At 50.4% G+C, this 21,542-nt stretch overlaps 1 long non-coding RNA gene and 1 pseudogene across 1 annotated transcript; one reads left to right on the top strand and one right to left on the bottom strand.

Annotated features, from left to right (window-relative positions):
• Nucleotides 1-6,786: 6,786 nt before the first annotated feature.
• On the bottom strand, nt 6,787-7,508 carry LOC125516156. The gene is made up of 2 exons (XR_007287255.1): nt 7,109-7,508; nt 6,787-7,006 (listed from the first exon to the last, which is right to left on the bottom strand). It is a non-coding gene; the product is annotated as an uncharacterized LOC125516156 (long non-coding RNA).
• Nucleotides 7,509-8,109: 601 nt separating this feature from the next.
• LOC125516148 lies at nt 8,110-9,862 on the top strand (annotated as a pseudogene).
• Nucleotides 9,863-21,542: the final 11,680 nt, after the last annotated feature.

The raw sequence follows: 21,542 nt of genomic DNA, 5'->3' as shown, positions 1-21,542 counted from the left end.
GTCTGCGTGTAAGCACATGAAATATAGCTTTGGCATCGCTTGTTCCGACTCCTAGCGCTGTCACTGGTGCCAATGACACATCATAGTTTATGTTATCATGTTAGTTATGACTTGCGAGCTTTTCCACCATTAATTGCGCTCATCACACATCTTAACCTTTGATCACGCACTGGGTGACTCACGTAACGTGAGGACGTTCATGCAGCCTACTAGCTAGTTTCAGCAGTACCATGTACAGTGCACCAGTATATAAAAACAGAAGGAGTTGATCAATTGTCCTTAATAATGGCATAAAAGCGCCAGCGAATTCACCATCTACGGGTACTCCAAATGTCCAAATCTACTCGCGCTAGCTGTTGTCAAGCTCAGATCGTAGCTAGGCCAGGCCATGCCAGGTAGCGAGGCAAGAACAGTATAAATCACTCTCATAGCACATCGTAGCACAAAGTCCAAAACTCATAAGTCAAGAAAGTGATCGGACACACGGAGTACTCGACAAAATTCTGGCAATTATTGCTCCTCGCGCACCTTACTTCGCTTTGAAATCCAATCAAGTCACATTCCATGCTACACCCATGTGGGCTTCGTGTTGCTGCCGCGATGAGCGTTTGGAGTGGAGCTATGGCCGACGACGACGCTTAGGCCAACTCCACCGCGCGACCTCATTTTGTCTGGCCTCGTTTGTTTAAGGTAAAACGGACAAATGAGGCGGCCCAGCACACGACGGTCCGAAATCATCTGGTCCGTTTTGTGTCCGGGCCGACTTATTTTGAACGCAAACTTGCACCGGATTTGGGTCAACGCGGACACCGAACGGACGCGCCGCTCGTCCGCGTCTGGCCGCGTGGCGGGGGCGGCCACCTACCTCCCATCCGCCAACATCAATGCGCACGGACGGCTGGCCCCACCTGTCACCGGCCCAGTGAAAGGTCGTCGTCCTTCTTAAATGGGGAATCAGTGGACCGGTCGTCGTCCAGACTGCCCCACTTCATCCCGCGGCCTCCTTGAAACCCGACAGCGCAAAACCCTAGCCTCCCCCGTCCCCGAGCTCGCCGGCCGGCCACCTCGAAGCCATGGGCTTCTGGAACTGTAAGGGGAAGCACGACCGCGAGGCCGGCTACTCGTTGGAGCGCTGCGCCGGCTCCGTGAAGAAGGAGGAGCCCGCATCACCACCACGCCGGGCCCCCGCGCCGCCCGCGTTCTCCATCGCCCCCACGTCCGCCGACGAGCGCGGCCGGCACTACATCCGCGTGGAGGTGTGCCGCCGTTATTGGGAGACGAGGACGCTGCTCCTCTGGAGCGACGTCCACCTCCCCAACAACTAGCACCTGTCCGCTGATCGTGTGTCGATCCCGCCGGTCCTGGTGAGCGGCCGTGCACGCCGTGAAGAGATCGAGCGCCGCCGCCTCCTCCTCCCCGACAACTTGTACTACGACGATAGATACACCGCGGACTCCGTCCTCTGAGACACCTGGCTCAGGGACGAGCACGCGTGCGGAGCACCTCCTTCTTCGCCGACACGGCGTCTGGTAAGCGGCGGCCACGTCAGGAGCGCACGGCGCCTGCTCCCCAGGAGCGCGGGCGTAGGCTGGTGCGCGGCCTCACGCCCACGCCGTCGCCTTCGCCTTCGCCATCTCCATCTCCCCCACCACCTCCTCGCATGACAGTGGAGGAGGAGGCCCGTCTCATGGCGCGTGTCATGGAGGACTCCATATACACACACGATGAGCGTCAATGGGAAGGCCTCGAGGAGATGATGGCCCGCTCCGCCACCGGCGAGGTTGCCATCCCTGAGCTGGAGATGGTGGCCGCGGAGGAGGCGATGGAGGAGGAGCCGGTGGCCGCGTTCCACCCGAGCCTGGTGGGCCAGGGTGGGGCTGATCGTGCACTGCTCCGGAGATGGCCGCCGCCATGGGCGTGAACTGGTGCATCACTCTGCCGCGGTCACCGGAGCGGGAGGCGTCGCCACGGGAGGAGGTCGTGCAGGCACCTCCTGCCGTCCAGCCCACCCCCGTCTACCATGCACCGTCGGCCCACCTCTGGACGCCGCCGGCCTACGTCGACCTCGTCAACGACGACGACGATGCCGGCAGCCACTGAAGACGGCGACGGCGACGACATCGACGGGCACCGGCAGGAGCGCGCTGGCGGCGGCCGCTTTTTATTTTCTTTTTTTATGTTTGATTATGTCAAGTTGGACGTGAAACAGGGCGGTCTTGTGGCCATGGACCCTAACTTAAGTTTTAAGTTTTTTAAACTGTGTTTTTTAAGTCATTTTATTTAAGTTTTTATGTTTTTTTAAACACGTCCAACACGTATAAGATTTAGGGTGCGGCCGCGCGCTGGGCGCACCCACGATCCATCGGACAGACTTGGATATGAACGAACCTATTGCCGTCCCAAAGAGACAAAATCCGGCTAAACCGAATGTTCATTTAGGATCGTGCGATGGAGTTGGCCTCATAACCTCATACGATGGCTCTCTTTTCGGCGGAAATGTACTCAGGCCGGTCGACGGTGAAAACCGGCTGAGCTTTTCTAATGAACTGAATAATTCTGTTCTTTTCAGTTGGCGCGTTTGAACCCCGGTTTTCAAACCTCAGTTCAGCTCGGACGCTTTCCAGCAGCCTACAAAAGGCGAAGCTGCTTTCCTAGCTTTGCCATCTCTCGCGCGCCTTTTGCAACTCAAAAGGCATCAGGCGCGACGCTGCGGGTGCACCACCCTAGCCGAAAACGAAAAGCCATGGCTGCCAAAGGCGACCGCGGCGATGTCGGGCGGGCGCCGGCCAGCGCGCGTGCTGTATCGGCCGTGCGACCCGTACTGCTGCCACTACAACTACACGCACGCATGGCCGACCGCGGGCATGAGGGCTAGCCGAGCTATGAGCTGCTGATGCTCCCGCTCGAACCGGCCGGAAGTATGTGTGGTTTGGAGATGTAGTGGCAAAGAAGAAAATGTCGCATTTCCCTTCCCCAGTCACGAGCGGCTTGTGGAATGGTGTCAGTGTGGATCTGGCCTCTCGGCGTCTTGTTGGGAACTTGGATCCCTTGCTTCGGCTGCAGCTGCTGATCGCTGCACCTGCGCGCACCGTCGTGCTCCGGCGCCGCGCCCACCACGTCGGCCGTTCTGGAAGGGGTCAAGTCTCCAGTGTGCTGCACGTTCAGCTGCTTGCTCGCCGACCGCTGTCCTTGTCCAAAATGCATGCTGCGTGCCCCAACTCGTTTGTTCTATCTCAAGAAAGAAGCTCGTCTGCTTTTGTTCTATTTGCTCCGTGATGAATTGTACGCTGTTGAACTTCTACTGCACATTTGCGCAACCTGTATATACGACACCATCATCGCTGTACCAAACCGGATCCACATTACATGCATTCGTTAATCTTTTTTTTAATCTTGCTGGAGAAAAGTCTAAAGGGTCACTCTATCCTCGTCACGGCCCAGTTTAGTTTGGTTTTTCTGATTCTTCTAACTTGGGTTTCTCTCGTGCAGTTTTTTGTGTTGGCTTGCGTTTGGTCTTTTCTGTTGGTTTCTCTGGCTTTATTTTTTCCTTTCTTTAAAAAAATATTTTCTTCTTATTTTCGCGTTTTCTGGTCATTCTTCCTATTTCTGTGCCTTTTTCTGTTATGTTTGCTTCTTTTATTCTTCTATTTTAAAAATGTGCAAACACTTTTCAAAATGCACTAAAAATTTGTTAAAACATGTGAACGCATTTTTAAAAATTACATGAATTATTTTTCGTTGACCGGACACTTTTTAAACTACACAATGAATGATTTATAGTACAATATAAAAAAAATTAATCCACTTTGAACAATGTTTTAATACGCAATAACATTTTTAAATGCATGACGACATTTTTTGAATACGTGAACTTTTTTATTATACGATGAACATTTCAAGATACCAGTTAATATTTTTATGAAATTAGTTCAATCAAACATTTCCCACATATGTATTTACAATATATTTTTCAAAGAGTACAATAAATAAAATTTAGAAAAGGTAAAAAGCACCAGCAAAACCGTAGGTACGTACGCTACACCCAAAGCGTATCAAACAGTCCAACGGACGTGCGGTTACGCGGCACGTTAAATTATTTTTTAATGCTGAAATAGCATTTTTCTTAGCGCGCACGAGGGCGTTTGCTTTACCAGGCGCTGTAGCCAGCAGGCGCTGCAAATCCAGTACGTAGGAGCAGCCGATGCTTGGAAAAATTGAAGCAACATATACGAAAAATATGAAACAACACATAGATTAAATTCATAGCATAATTCAAGCCCAACATCACAAGCTAGTCCATATGATACAAATAAAACTAGATAAAAACAAGGCTACGATGCAAATATAGTAGATAAACGTGTCAACGATAAACTAGATAACTACTACTCATCTTCCTCGGTGGTGTAGTTCGATGACAGAAACGCGTCGACCCATCGAGGATCATCTTCGTCCCAGGTCGACGCGGGTCCCAGGTCGCACTGGGCTTCCGCCAGTGCCTTTCACTCACGCCTGTCCGCTCGACGCGCGGCTCGCTCCGCCCTCCTCTGCGCTCAGAACTCGTTCTCGGCGGCGACATCCTACGGGAAGCGCTCGCGCCACACCAAGATGGCGTGCTCATCCGACTTGGCGCTGAGGAGGCGGCGCTCCCGCCTCCGCTAGATGTGGCGGTCCTCGGCGGTGATTAGTCGCGGGGGAGGCGCGAGTTCCTGTGCCTGCTCGCGCATCCGCACGTCGAAGAAGTTCATTTGCGCCTGTGGCCTTCCGAGGCGCCACGCCGCCGCGTCACATGCGCGGGCGGCCTTATGGGCGGTGTCGAACGTTCCGAGCCCGAGGATCATCCTCGTCCAAGGTCGACGCAGGTCCCATGTCGCACTGGGCTTCCGTCACTGCCTTCCGCTCATGCCCGACGCGTGGCTCGCTCCGTCCTCCTCTGCGCTCAGAACTTGTTCTCGGCGGCGACATCCCGCGGGAAGTGCTCGCGCCACACCGCCATGGCGTGCTCATCTGCCTCGGCGATGAGGAGGCGGCGCTCCCGCCTCCGCTGGATGCGGCGGTCCTCAGCTGTGATTAGTCGCGGGGAAGGCGCGAGTTCTTGCGCCTGCTCACGTGTCCGCACGTCGAAGAAGCTCATTTGCACCCCTGGCCTCCCGAGGCGCCACGCCGCTGCCTCATATGTGCTGGCGGCCTCGTGAGTGGTGTCGAACGTTCCGAGCCCAAGGTGTATATCATCAAAGCGAATCTCCGCATAATACACGCTGGAGGGATGGAGGCGGACGCCGCAGAAGCCCGAGTTGCCGCGGGTGCGCTGGAAAACATGGGGGAGGGGTGGGGGGAGAAGGCACAACGACGGCGGGCGCTAGAAGAAGTGGCGGAGAAGGCGTAACGGCGACGAGGTGCCCGCACGCGGTTTTTATCCAGCGCGCTGGACGATGCGCGCCAAAACTAACGCGCGACGCCGCTTTTTCCGACGCGCACCGAATTTTTCACGCCCCAAACTTTCACGCGTGTGCTGGAGTGCGCCAAACGGCTAATCTGTTGAAGATGCTCTGACGCAAACCTCTTTTTACCGTTCCCGGGATGTACCGGTGGTTCTCCAACCAATAAAATCCTGCCACATCAAAAGTGGTTACAAGTTGTATCTCTGTATTCCCCACATATCTTTATTTAACCTCCTGTATTTCACCAGCTGGACCCCACCCACATGATTTGACCAGCTGGGTCTACCCACGTGATTTCAGCCACGGCCCTCGCTTTACACGTATGCTGAAGCCAGTCTCACTTCACACACACATACAGTAATGTCAGCTTATTTTTCAAAGGATAAACCTCTCTCACTTTAAATTGATATGAAATCTGTTAAAACATATATGAGAATTTGAAAACTTATTAAATTCATTTCAAATGAAACTCTTTCAAAAAATGCAACAACACATTGAAATGTCAGTTTCACATTTTTTGTCCACAGCTCATCTACAAATAGCTATTTCAATTAGTATCTAACTGAAATAGCATTTCAACTCTTTCAAAAAGCATTGCAATCATTTTCATAAATATATAACACTTCCACCAGCTAAAATGATCCGGTTTCACCACATTGAAATATAAATTTCACATATCTTGCACAAACCATTACACTTAAATTAGTTTAACAACTCGTAACACCACATTGAAATATATTTCTAGAAAGTAATTACATATTTTTCAGGAAAGTAATTTCACATATTTCAATACATATCTCACTGATATAACAAGTTACAGATGTGACAAATAGCAGTTTCATATTTTTCAGAAAAGTAATTTCATATATTTTCACAGAAATTAGTTTCACAACTTGTAACAACACATTTAAATATATTTCAGGGAAGTAATTTCATATTTCCCAATACACATCTCACTTAAATAACAAATACCAGATAAGAGAAACAACAGTTTCATATAATTCAGAGAAGTAATTTCATATATTTTCCCAGAAATTAGTTTCACAACTTGCAACACCGCATTGAAATATATTCCAGGAAAGTAATTTCTCAATACATATATCACTGAAATAACAAATGACAGATAAGAGAAATAGCTGTTTCATATATTTCAGAGATATAATTCCATATATTTTCACAGAAATTAGTTTTGCAACTTGCAACAACACATTGAAATCCCAGTTTCACATTTTTTTGCACATCTCAACTACACATAGCTATTTCAATTCAAATCTCACTGAAAATCATTCCAATCTCACTCAAAATCATTACAAATCTCACTGAAAATCATTCAAATCTCACTTCGACATACTGAAGTAATCCAGTTTCACCAGATTGAAATATAAATTTCACATTGTGCCACAAACCATTTCACATTACTTTGTTTCACAACTAGCAACACCGCATTCAAATATATTACAGGGAAGTAATTTCATAGATTTTGGTCTCTTTCAAAAAACTACAACACATGCTCTCTGTCACAAACATTCAAAAATCCTGAAATTGAAGTAGCAGAGGAGGCCGACGATCTGGTGGTAAAGAAACATAGAGTGTTCAAATCATGCTAAATAAATCAGAAATCGTGAAATACATATGGAGAGAGGTTAGGGGAGACGGGATTCATTACTCACCAGATCCGCTGGTAGTCAGGCTTGGTGTCGCCGGATCCGGCGACAACCTTGCGTGATGACCCGTCATGGTGCCCGTGCTGAACGGAGACACCAACGGCGACCACGGCTGCCGGTGGACGGGCTTCTGGTTGGCGGGATCGAGGAACCTCGCCGGATCAGCCACCCCCCGACGGCCAGTGGATCCGGCCCCCGCTCCACGTCGGCCTCATGGTACCGCCGCGCCGCCGCCGGCCTTCTATGTGCCCCCCGTGGTAGGTGCCGGCGGTGGAACCCTGAATCCGGTGCCGGATGTTGCTGGAGAAGGCGGATCTCGCGGCGGCCATAGCCGGGATTTACGACGGAGCCCCATGGAACGAACTGACGAGAGATGGGGTGGGGAGAAAGGAGATCGATGCGGGAAGGAGACAGCGGCGTGGGGTTGATATCCTCTCTTTCGTGGGGCCCATCACGTATTTGCAGTTGTATACAGCTTGTATCCTGGAATCTGAGGTGAAAATAAAAAACTAGTAGGGTCCACCCGCACGGATATAGAAGCACCGAGGGATGGTGGATTGAGCACCGGTACATCCCGCTCCGGTAAAAAAACTTATTCGAGGCGGGGAATATCTGCGTCGCATGCATGCGCCTGCGCTGCGCTGCTCACCTTCTCTTCTCCCTTTTTTTCCCTCATCAATAAAAAAAAGAAAAAGAAAAACCTGACGCCTCTTCCCCGGTCGGCATCGCTCCACTGCATTGAGACCGGGACGGACGACGTCGCTGTGCATACGCGGTACGTGTGCCGTGCCGATGGAGAGCACATGTTTCACGGCCGTGCAACAGCCATCGCTGAATGTGATTCGTCCGATCCGAGCTGCCGCCTGCCCGCAGGGTCTCTGTCCGTCGCCATCCTCGCGCTCGCTTCCGTGCGCGACTCTGCATGCGGCATGCCACTCCGCTAGCTCCTTCCTCCCGCCACCGTGCCGGCACGGTCGTTCCTCAGCCGTATCTATCCATCAGGCAACCCTTCTCTTCCGCGGACCCCTCCCTATCCTACCCAATCCACACGCACACACACTAGCCAACGGCACGCACCGACGCACGTACGCCTTAAGTTCAGCCCGATCTTCTACGTGGCCATTCCACACACGTGCTCGAAGGTCAGAATCATGGCGCTCATGGCCTCTCTTCAGCTCGATTCTACCGTGGCAGTGCTCTGCCTCGCCTTCGTAGCCTCTTGCATCTTCCTCGTTGCTAGAAGCCGCAAGGCCGGCGCACGCGGATCACCGCCACCTTCGCCTCCGGCGCTGCCCGTCATCGGCAACCTGCACCAGCTCGGCCGGGGCCGCCACCACCGGAGGCTGCAAGCCCTCGCGCGGCGTTACGGCCCGCTCTTCCTGCTCCGCCTCGGCTCCGTGCCCACCGTCGTGGTCTCCTTGCCCTCCCTGGCCGAGGCCGTGCTCAAAACCCAGGACCACGTCTTCTGCAGCCGGCCGCAGCCGCGCACCGCCCGCGGCACGCTCTACGGCTGCCGCGACATGGCCTTCAGCCCCTACGGCGAGCGGTGGCGCCAGCTCCGCCGCATCGCCGTGCTGCACCTCCTCAGCGCGAAGCGGGTCGACTCCTTCCGCTCCCTCCGGCAGCAGGAGGTCATGGGCTTCGTGGAACGTATCCGCGCCGGCGCCCCGGAGGGAGCAGTCAACGTGACCGAGCTCGTCATCAGCCTGACCAACACCGTCATCTCCAAGGCGGCGTTCGGGAACAGGCTCGGCGGCGTCGACCCAGGGGTGGTCCGCCAGATGATGAAGGAGCTCACCGAGCTGCTCGGGACCATCGCCGTTAGCGACGTGTTCCCGCGGCTCCGGTGGGTGGACTGGGCGACGGGGCTCGACGCGAGGATCGGTAGGACGACGGCTGAGCTCGACAGTGTCATCGAGAAGACGCTCGCGGAGCACGAGGGGAGCCGAGCAAACGACGGTGAGGAGGTGCATGACCTCCTGGACGGCTTGCTCTCGATCTTCAAGGATGGTGATCAGGGGTTTAGGCTGGACCGGACTGATGTCAAGGCGCCCATCTTGGTAATTCGATTAAGAACCACGGCCTACTACTCTGCTACTCCCTCCGTAAACTAATTCGATCAAGAATCACTATAGTGATCTAAACGCTTTTATATTAGTTTACAGAAGGAGTACTGTTGTAACCTAGCACCACTAGCAATAGCCCACGTGTTAACACGATCGATCCTTCTCCACATTGCAGGACATGTTTATAGGAGGCACGGACACGATCTATAAGGCGATAGAATGGACGATGGCGAGCTTGTTAAAAATCCAACAGAAATGGAGAAGGTGCAAGCAGAGGTGAGACAAGTTGCTGCCGGTACGCAGGGAGGAGTGCTTGAGGAGGAGCTGGAGAAGATGAGCCTCCTCCACGCTGCCATGAAAGAAGCACTACAGCTACATCCGCCCATACCCCTCTTCCCGCACGAGTCGATTCAGAACACCCGGCTGCACGGCTACGACATCCCAGCCAAGACCCGGATCATGATCAACGCATGGGCGATCGGAAGGGACAGCGAGTCGTGGGAGGACGCCGATGAGTTCCGGCCAGAGAGGTTCATGGACAGGGCCATGGACTACGGCGGTAATGTGACGCCCCCGATTTAATCGTACACTAATCATACACGCAAACGTGTACGATCAAGATCAGGGACTCACGGAAAGATATCACAACACAACTCTACAAATAAAATAAGTCATACAATCATCATAATACAAGCCAGGGGTCTCGAGGGCTCGAATACAAGAGCTCGATCATACACGAGTCAGCGGAAGCAACAATATCTGAGTACAGACATAAGTTAAACAAGTTGCCATAAGATGGCTAGCACAAACTGGGATACAGATCGAAAGAGGCGCAAGCCTCTTGCCTGGGATCCTCCTAACTACTCCTGGTCGTCGTCAGCGGGCAGCACGTAGTAGTAGGCACCTCCGGTGTAGTAGGAGTCGTCGTCGAAGGTGGCGTCTGGCTCCTGGGCTCCAACATCTGGTTGCGACAACCAGGTAGGAGGGATAGGGGGAAAAGAGGGAGAAAGCAACTGTGAGTACTCATCCAAAGTACTCGCAAGCAAGGAGCTACACTACATATGCATGGGTATCAAATGGAATAAGGGTATCATATGTGGACTGAACTGCAGAATGCCAGAATAAGAGGGGGATAACTAATCCTTTCGAAGACTACGCTTCTGGCAGCCTCCGTCTTGCGGCATGTAGAAGAGAGTAGACTGAAGTCCTCCAAGTAGCATCGCATAGCATAATCCTAACCGGCGATCCTCTCCTCAATGCCCTGTTAGAGAGCGACCACCGGGTTGTATCTGGCACTTGGAAGGGTGTGTTTTATTAAGTATCCGGTTCTAGTTGTCATAAGGTCAAGGTACAACTCCAAGTCGTCCTGTTACCGAAGATCACGGCTATTCGAATAGATTAACTTCCCTGCAGGGGTGCACCACATAACCCAACACGCTCGATCCCATTTGGCCGGACACACTTTCCTGGGTCATGCCCGTCCTCGGAAGATCAACACGTCGCAGCCCTACCTGGGCACAACAGAGAGGTCAGCACGCCGGTCTAAATCCTATGGCGCAGGGGGTCTGGGCCCATCGCCCTTTACACACCTGCACGTTGCGAACGCGGCCGGAAGCAGAACTAGCCCCCTTAATACAAGAGCAGGCTTACGGTCCAATCCGGCGCGCGCCACTCAGTCGCTGATGTCACGAAGGCTTCGGCTGATACCACGACGTCGAGTGCCCATAACTGTCCCCGCGTAGATGGTTAGTGCGTATAGGCCAGTAGCCAGACTCAGATCAAATACCAAGATCTCGTTAAACGTGTTAAGTATCTGCGAACGCCGACCAGGGCCAGGCCCACCTCTCTCCTAGGTGGTCTCAACCTGCCCTGTCGCTCCGCCTCAAAGTAACAGTCGGGGGCCGTCGGGAACCCAGGCCCACCACTACCTGGATGGAGCCACCTGCCCCTTCAGCCCCCATCTCCGAACAGTATCACAGGTAAGGTAACTGTGTAAAGTATATAGTATATGCCCATGATCACCTCCCGAAGTGATCACGGCCCAGTAGTATAGCATGGCAGACGGACAAGAGTGTAGGGCCACTGATGGAACACTAGCATCCTATACTAAGCATTAGGATAGCAGGTAAAGGTAACAACAGTAGTAGCAAGGACAGGCTATGCATCAGAATAGGATTAACGGAAAGCAGTAACATGCTACACTACTCTAATGCAAGCAGTAGAGATAAGAATAGGCGATATCTGGTGATCAAAGGGGGGGCTTGCCTGGTTGCTCTGGCAAGAGAGAGGGGTCGTCAACTCCGTTGTTGTACTGGGTAGCAGCGGCGTCGGTCTCGGTGTCTAGCGGAAGAAGAGGGGGGAAGAAACAATAAATATAATGCAAACAGATGCATAACGATGCATGACAAGGCAAGTAACGGTGCTAGGGGTGCCCTAACGCGGTATTAGGTGATACCGGTGAAGGGGGATAACATCCGGGAAAGTATCCCCGGTGTTTCGCGTTTTCGGACAGATGAACCGGAGGTGAAATGTTGCAGGTTCACTATGTTAGGGATGCGTGGCGGACGAACGGGCTGCGTATCCGGGTTCGTCTCGTCGTTCTGAGCAACTTTCATGTTGAAAATAATTTAATCCGAGTTACGGATTAAAAGATATGATTTTTTTTAAAGATTTTATTAATTTCTGGAATTTAATTAATTATTTAATTTAATTCGAAATTTGGATTTATGACATCGGCATGATGTCATGCTGACGTCAGCGGTCAACGGGGGTTGACTGGTCAACCTGACCAATGGGTCCCACTGGTCAGAGACACATGTTAATTATCCAAATTTAATTAATCTAATTAGTATTAATTAGGGGGTGGACCCCACTGTCATACTAATTAATTAGCTAATTAACTAACCAGGTTAATTAGATAACTAATGTTTAATTAGTTTAATTATTTGATTAGTTTAATTAATCAAAATTAATTAAGTTAATTATTTCTTTAATTAATTATATTTTTATTTTATATATTATTTTTAATTCCTTTTCTTTATAAACGTTCTAGGGGCAGGGCCCCACATGTCATAGGCCAGAGGGGCCATAGCGGGTTACGGGCGCTGGGCGCTGGGTCATGGGCGTGCGGTTTTCGCCCGAACGGCGAGCGGTGCGGGGCTAGCGGCAGGGAGGCGGCGACGGGCAGCAGTGGAGGCAGGGCGGCGCTAAGCAGCGGCGGTGGCGGCAGGTGCAGCGGCAGGAGCGGGCGACCGCACGGGAGGGCACGGGCGAGCAAAGGCGGCCGCGGCAGACAGGGCAGCGGTGCGAGCGCCGGACGGAGCTGCGGGACGGGGAGGAGGAGGACCAGGACATGTGGGCGTGGTGCGGTGTGGCGAGGGCGGCCAGGAGCGTGAGCTCCGGCACGCGGGCGCTGCGGGGTGGGGGGAAACGGCGCCGGCGACAGAGAAGGGAAGGAAGGGAGCTCACGGTGGGGAGTAGGGACCGTGGCAGTGGGCTCGACGGAGGTCGGGGGAAGTCCGACGAGGGAGATCCGGCGACGGGCGGCGTTAGTCCGGCGACGACGGGGTCCCGAGCTCGTGCTCGTGGTCGAAGAGGAGGTAGCAGACGATGGCGCCGCGGGCGGAGAGGAAGGAGGCCGAGAGGAGCCGACGAGGACGAGGCATGGTCGAGGCGGCGAAGGGGCTCCCGTGTCGAGCGGCGTCCCAGGCGGCGAGGTCGAGGTCCAGCGGCGTGCGCGGTCGGGCCACGATCCGATCTGGATCGTGGGGGGAAGGGGAAAGCGAGTGGGGGGAGTGGCTGTTCGGTTAGGGTTAGGGGAAGTGGGGGGAAGAGGGTAAGGGAGTGGGAGCGCGGCCGGTTGGGCCAGGTGGGCCGGCCTGGGGAGGTGGGCTGCCTGGTCCAGTGGGTGGGGGGGGGGTTCTCTCCTTTTTTTGTTTTGGTTTTGTATTTTCTTTTCTTTTATCTATTTACTTTTCTGTTTTTAAATCATGTTAAATTATTTAGGCATTTTATAAAAATGTGTTTACTACACCATAATTACCCTTGTAATATTCAGCACCGCCCGAACATTTTTGTTTCAACTTTTGAAAACTTTTGTTGTTTGACCTACTTTGAATTTAAATATTGAAACGGTTTCGAATCATCGCGAGGTTAGCAACAGTAACCGAGGTGACGTGGCATGATTAGCGTGGGATTACTGTAGCATGATTATCCGGGCGTCACAAATCTCCTCCACTATAAGAAATCTCGTCCCGAGATTTAAGAGGTGGTGTAAGGGGGAAATTTGTGGTTGTGAAATTCTAACGGATCTTCTTGGTCTTGGTTGCTCTTCTCGAAGAGGTCGATCCCTTACATGGACGTCTTCATTTCTCTGCTTCATCGCATCATGATGAAATTGTCGTCCTTTCTTCAGGATCTCCATCGTTCTTACGAAAGAATAAAGGGTGGTTATTCCGAGAGAGCAGACCTCTACAAGGTTGACTACCTGGTCGATAACATCGGGGAAGGTGGTAGAAAGTAACTCTCGAATTGAAACTGAAGAAAATATCGAGAGCAAGGTACGAAGGTGCAATAAGAAGTCTCAAGTGGATAGGCAATCATTTGTTGCCTGATACGAAATGTGAAAGGGGTTCAGAGCAATGGGAATAAGTATTGCGCCTGATACTAGAATGGATCACTAGGCAGGTGGCCCGTGAATTACATACGAAGTCAAGCGTGGGGAATAAGTTTGACAACAGGGTGTACAGGAGAGTCAGGTTTCGATCCTGTGGAACTGTGGGTTATGGGCCCACCATGCGGTTAAAAGTAGGAAGGTCGGTGACATCTTGCACGATCATGTAAGCAAGGCATGTCAGGGGATAGTCTGTTGGTCCGGCAACAACGTCGGTACCAAGGGCGAGGGACGAAGAGAACCATTTTTCCTGCTCGTGGATCGAGGCAGACCAATAGGTAAAGTTCTCGTTCATCGGTGGCTACCGAAATGTCATCAACAATAGCAACAGGGTCTTACTGACAGAGTGGTACAACGAGGTGTTTACATAAGCAGGGAAATATTACTGCTTATATAATATAGATCACAAGGAGGTTTAAACAAACCCATGGAAAGGAAAATAAATTATCAGGTTTAAACAGAACAATGGAAAGGAAAATGTGTATACAGACATATTTCAAGGGTATATCCTTCCCAAGGACAAGCAGAGCATAATATCCATGACATGATATAATGTAGAAAACTCTTTGAAATATGTTCCAACCATCATATCTGACCGGGGTTCAGATCTGATTGGTGTCAGGATACCTCAGACTCGGGATGAGAAGAAGAGGTGCAACACATTGACGGGATGGCGTTGCAAGATTCTCGTGAAATGAACTATGAAGGCAAGTCCTGAATCATGAGTTCACCATTTAACCAAGGAGAGGATGAAGGGGTGGCTAATGAACTCAGCGACAATTCATTGAGATTTTCCAATGGATGGATTTCCACAATTAGGTGAACAAGGGGACGACAATTGTCAGTTAAACTGATACAATGAGGTATGCTCGAGGAAACATACCCATTTAAACATTGGTTGAAAGGTGCACCCGAAATATGGGCTGGGTCGCACGAACAATGTTAAAATGGTGACTTAATGAACAAAAGAATTTAGAATGAAACTATCGATCATTCACTCCAAGCAATGGGGTTGCTAGAAGTTTTGAATTCACACCTCAAAGTTCAATTGCCGGTATTCCGATTAGAATCGACACGGGGACCAAGAATTAATGGTGATGGTGAAGTATCACTTATATCAAGAATTCTCAAGAGGTGGTGAAATTCTCACAACATCCTTGACATCAAAGATGGTAATACTCCAAGGTAAAGAAGAATAATTACTGGATAGCACGGATCTCCAGGTATAACACAAAACATGAACAAGTTTGTGTTGGAGGGAAAGCAATAATGTTGTCGGTGATAACACAAATCATCGAGGGGCAAGGATGGTACTTCTCACCATGAATTCGACCGATATCTTGGAAGACCTGAAAATGTTGATGATGATCACAACACAGTTGTCGAGAGGTTTCAAAAAGATGTAACCGGTCGGCGATGACATCAAGTCAACGGAATGATGAAGCGAAAATTATTGGAACCACGAGTACGACACAAACTTGAAATCAAGCTTGTTGTTCAAGGCGAATGATATGACGAGGAAAATCGATGTAAGCTTAGCTCATCGTCAAAAGTGGTGCTCCGGAGATAAGGACCAGGTAGCACAGTGAAAATCACCACGACAATGATATAGCCATACAGGCTAAGAATGGCTTGGTCGGGTACAAACTCGTACTTAAAGAAGATTATCAAGTGTCGTTGAACCGTAGTGCAGGCTCGGTTCAGTTATCGGTGTTTTTGAGTGTTTAATGACTCAGAGCCCGTGAAAACTTGGAATTAGTGGGAATGTAGCACTTGATGAAGAACTCATAAGAAGCTATGCAGTTCCATGACAATCTCGAGGTACCAGGGGGTAATACTCGACGACAGATCAAAGTAGAGGTTGGACTGGGGTATTGCTCTATAGAAGACAGGTGCTTAAACTTGCACGAGAAATGGTATTTAAAGGAGATCATGGTCGGAACCACGATTGCCAAAGGCCAGATCCCAGATATAAGCTGAACTTATACCAAGGGAGTAATTAATTTAAGAGAAGCTTTAATGATAAGATCTACATCGTGTCCATGGGCATGAACACAAAGTTCAAGGTCGACTCCCACTTCTTCAATGCATAACCTTACATTTACCTCCCCTTTTGGAAGTTGTAGTGCTGAAAAGTTATCTGACAAAGCGTCAGCAGGGTATAACCCGCATAACTTTCAAGGTCACACAAATTAAGGAAGGCATAGGTTCAACCCGTCAGGGTATCGTGGAAACATATACCACAAGCTTTGAGAGTAAATATTACCAGCTCGAAAGCAGAGCATGGTTGGCAAAAGGAGAGGATACAAATTACCAAAGGCATTATGTATCGGAGAAAGAACTCACAAGGTGATTAATTATGAAGGACATTGTCGGATAATAATCCAACAGTGGATATGGTGATCCACAATGGAGCTGATGTGAGTATCGATACCCAATCAGAGGAAGAAAGAATGCAAATGCATCGTTTTACAGAACATCTGAATAATTCAACGTTTAAATAACAAAGGATTTATGATTTTCAAATGAAGGGATCAGGAGCAAACGCTCTGATCAAGGACGGACAAGTTGAATAGACTTAGGGGTACAATCGATGGCAATCTGATTGGCCGAGGACCAGCTCACGTTTTAAATGACATCTGAGCTGGAAGGATGAATTCTATGATCTGAGTGAGGATTGCGAGCATTCGCAACATATTGAGTCAATGGACTCAAAATGATATTGACAAAGGTTGCCAATAAGATTACTATACTTATGGGATTAACCATAATGCAAGCAAGCAAGAATTTCAGGAGCAATAGGTTGCTCAGGATTTTTGGAAGACCGAATGGTATTTCGAAGAATTTTGTGAACTGCATGAATATCTAGGGATGAGCGGATACTCGATAAATGCGAGTAATTATCCGTAGTGGTATGCATGTGGCAAAGAACTGCAAGGCAGTAGGCACAAAGTATTCTCGGGGTATCTTATAATAACAAGATCGACTGGGAATAAAAGTAAGCACGACAGGTCTAAATACTTACCCATAGGGATATTTCGGTGGTAGGGAATTGCAAAAGCAATGGCATAAGGTTTTGGGAGAACATCGGAGAATATTGTCAGAACCTTCTGTTGAAGCGGTCGATCATCTATAATGAAGGGGCTCTTCGGCAGGAAGTGGTAACGAGAACCTAGAGTTAGATTTTAGCAAAATCATTTAACCCGAGTAGGAGAGAGTCAGAATCCCAGAGTATAGACGAGGAATAAAAGATCCTAATACCACCCAATGGCGACGTGGGCCCGTAAGGCACACAGCCATGTTAGTAAAAGTTTTGTAATGACTAGACTCAACTTCGGCCAAGGAGTGTGGAAGGGGAATTCCTACAGGCAGTCGGCTCTGATACCAACTTGTGATGCCCCCGATTTAATCGTACACTAATCATACACGCAAACGTGTACGATCAAGATCAGGGACTCACGGGAAGATATCACAACACAACACTACAAATAAAATAAGTCATACAAGCATCATAATACAAGCCAGGGGCCTCGAGGGCTCGAATACAAGAGCTCGATCATACACGAGTCAGCGGAAGCAACAATATCTGAGTACAGACATAAGTTAAACAAGTTGCCATAAGATGGCTAGCACAAACTGGGATACAGATCGAAAGAGGCGCAAGCCTCTTGCCTGGGATCCTCCTAACTACTCCTGGTCGTCGTCAGCGGGCAGCACGTAGTAGTAGGCACCTCCGGTGTAGTAGGAGTCGTCGTCGAAGGTGGCGTCTGGCTCCTGGGCTCCAACATCTGGTTGCGACAACCAGGTAGGAGGGATAGGGGGAAAAGAGGGAGAAAGCAACCGTGAGTACTCATCCAAAGTACTCGCAAGCAAGGAGCTACACTACATATGCATGGGTATCAAATGGAATAAGGGTATCATATGTGGACTGAACTGCAGAATGCCAGAATGAGAGGGGGATAACTAATCCTTTCGAAGACTACGCTTCTGGCAGCCTCCGTCTTGCGGCATGTAGAAGAGAGTAGACTGAAGTCCTCCAAGTAGCATCGCATAGCATAATCCTAACCGGCGATCCTCTCCTCAATGCCCTGTTAGAGAGCGACCACCGGGTTGTATCTGGCACTTGGAAGGGTGTGTTTTATTAAGTATCCGGTTCTAGTTGTCATAAGGTCAAGGTACAACTCCAAGTCGTCCTGTTACCGAAGATCACGGCTATTCGAATAGATTAACTTCCCTGCAGGGGTGCACCACATAACCCAACACGCTCGATCCCATTTGGCCGGACACACTTTCCTGGGTCATGCCCGGCCTCGGAAGATCAACACGTCGCAGCCCTACCTGGGCACAACAGAGAGGTCAGCACGCCGGTCTAAATCCTATGGCGCAGGGGGTCTGGGCCCATCGCCCTTTACACACCTGCACGTTGCGAACGCGGCCGGAAGCAGAACTAGCCCCCTTAATACAAGAGCAGGCTTACGGTCCAATCCGGCGCGCGCCACTCAGTCGCTGATGTCACGAAGGCTTCGGCTGATACCACGACGTCGAGTGCCCATAACTGTCCCCGCGTAGATGGTTAGTGCGTATAGGCCAGTAGCCAGACTCAGATCAAATACCAAGATCTCGTTAAACGTGTTAAGTATCTGCGAACGCCGACCAGGGCCAGGCCCACCTCTCTCCTAGGTGGTCTCAACCTGCCCTGTCGCTCCGCCTCAAAGTAACAGTCGGGGGCCGTCGGGAACCCAGGCCCACCACTACCTGGATGGAGCCACCTGCCCCTTCAGCCCCCATCTCCGAACAGTATCACAGGTAAGGTAACTGTGTAAAGTATATAGTATATGCCCATGATCACCTCCCGAAGTGATCACGGCCCAGTAGTATAGCATGGCAGACGGACAAGAGTGTAGGGCCACTGATGGAACACTAGCATCCTATACTAAGCATTAGGATAGCAGGTAAAGGTAACAACAGTAGTAGCAAGGACAGGCTATGCATCAGAATAGGATTAACGGAAAGCAGTAACATGCTACACTACTCTAATGCAAGCAGTAGAGATAAGAATAGGCGATATCTGGTGATCAAAGGGGGGGCTTGCCTGGTTGCTCTGGCAAGAGAGAGGGGTCGTCAACTCCGTTGTTGTACTGGGTAGCAGCGGCGTCGGTCTCGGTGTCTAGCGGAAGAAGAGGGGGGAAGAAACAATAAATATAATGCAAACAGATGCATAACGATGCATGACAAGGCAAGTAACGGTGCTAGGGGTGCCCTAACGCGGTATTAGGTGATACCGGTGAAGGGGGATAACATCCGGGAAAGTATCCCCGGTGTTTCGCGTTTTCGGACAGATGAACCGGAGGTGAAATGTTGCAGGTTCACTATGTTAGGGATGCGTGGCGGACGAACGGGCTGCGTATCCGGGTTCGTCTCGTCGTTCTGAGCAACTTTCATGTTGAAAATAATTTAATCCGAGTTACGGATTAAAAGATATGATTTTTTTTAAAGATTTTATTAATTTCTGGAATTTAATTAATTATTTAATTTAATTCGAAATTTGGATTTATGACATCGGCATGATGTCATGCTGACGTCAGCTTGGTCACTCCGTGTAGAACGGAGAGGTATTTTGGAAATATGCCCTAGAGGCAATAATAAATTGATTATTATTATATTTCCTTGTTCATGATAATCGTTTATTATCCATGCTAGAATTGTATTGATAGGAAACTGAGATACATGTGTGGATACATAGACAACACCATGTCCCTAGTAAGCCTCTAGTTGACTAGCTCGTTGATCAATAGATGGTTACGGTTTCCTGACCATGGACATAGGATGTCGTTGATAACGGGATCACATCATTAGGAGAATGATGTGATGGACAAGACCCAATCCTAAGCATAACTCATAGATCGTGTAGTTCGTATGCTAAAGCTTTTCTAATGTCAAGTATCATTTCCTTAGACCATGAGATTGTGCAACTCCCGGATACCGTAGGAGTGCTTTGGGTGTGCCAAACGTCACAACGTAACTGGGTGGCTATAAAGGTACACTACGGGTATCTCCGAAAGTGTCTGTTGGGTTGGCACGAATCGAGACTGCGATTTGTCACTCCGTGTAAACGGAGAGGTATCTCTGGGCCCACTCGGTAGGACATCATCATAATGTGCACAGTGTGATCAAGGAGTTGATCACGGGATGACGTGTTACGGAACGAGTAAAAGAGACTTGCCGGTAACGAGATTGAACAAGGTATCGGGATACCGACGATCGAATCTCGGGCAAGTGTCGTACCGATAGACAAAGGGAATTGTATACGGGATTGATTAAGTCCTTGACATCGTGGTTCATCCGATGAGATCATCGTGGAACATGTGGGAGCCAACATGGGTATCCAGATCCCGCTGTTGGTTATTGACCGGAGAGTCATCTCGGTCATGTCTGCATGTCTCCCGAACCCGTAGGGTCTACACACTTAAGGTTCGGTGACGCTAGGGTTATAAGATATTAGTATGCGGTAACCCGAAAGTTGTTCGGAGTCCCGGATGAGATCCCGGACGTCACGAGGAATTCCGGAATGGTCCGGAGGTAAAGAATTATATATAGGAAGTGCTATTTCGGCCATCGGGACAAGTTTCGGGGTCACCGGTATTGTACCGGGACCACCGGAAGTGTCCCGGGGGGTCCACCGGGTGGGGCCACCTGCCCCGGGGGGCCACATGGGCTGTAGGGGGTGCACCTTGTCCTATATGGGCCAAGGGCACCAGCCCCAAGAGGCCCATGCGCCAAGAGAAGAGGAAAAGGGAAGAGTCCTAAAGGGGGAAGGCACCTCCGAGGTGCCTTAGGGAGGATGGACTCCTCCCCCCCCTTGGCCGCACCCTTCCTTGGAGGAAGGGGCAAGGCTGCGCCCTCCCCCTCTCCCTTGGCCCTATATATAGTGGGGGAAAGGGAGGACAATCCAATCTAAGGCCTGGCGCCTCCCTCTCCCTCCCGTGACACATCTCCCTCCTCCCGCAGCGCTTGGCGAAGCCCTGTTGGAATCCCGCTACTTCCACCACCATGCCGTCGTGCTGCTGGATCTCCATCAACCTCTCCTCCCCCCTTGCTGGATCAAGAAGGAGGAGACGTCGCTGCTCCGTACGTGTGTTGAACGCGGAGGTGCGTCCGTTCGGCGCTAGGATCATCGGTGATTTGGATCACGACGAGTACGACTCCATCAACCCCGTTCTCTTGAACGCTTCCGCGCGCGATCTACAAGGGTACGTAGATCTACTCCTCCCTCGTTGCTAGATGACTCCATAGATTGATCTTGGTGACACGTAGGAAAATTTTGAATTATTGCTACGTTCCCCAACAGTGGCATCATGAGCTAGGTCTATGCGTAGTTTCTATGCACGAGTAGAACACAAAGTAGTTGTGGGCGTTGATTTTGTTCAATATGCTTGCCGTTACTAGTCTTATCTTGATTCGGCGGCATCGTGGGATGAAGCGGCCCGGACCGACCTTACACGTACTCTTACGTGAGACCGGTTCCACCGACTGACATGCACTAGTTGCATAAGGTGGCTAGCGGGTGTCTGTCTCTCCTACTTTAGTCGGATCGGATTCGATGAAAAGGGTCCTTATGAAGGGTAAATAGAAATTGGCACATCACGTTGTGGTCTTTGCGTAGGTAAGAAACGTTCTTGCTAGAAACCCATAGCAGCCACGT

This window comes from Triticum urartu, chromosome 1 (assembly GCF_003073215.2).
Source record: "Triticum urartu cultivar G1812 chromosome 1, Tu2.1, whole genome shotgun sequence".
NCBI classification, from domain to species: Eukaryota; Viridiplantae; Streptophyta; class Magnoliopsida; order Poales; family Poaceae; genus Triticum; species Triticum urartu.
Note: the sequence above shows the minus strand (reverse complement) of the source record. Positions and strands in the feature narration are given on the sequence as shown.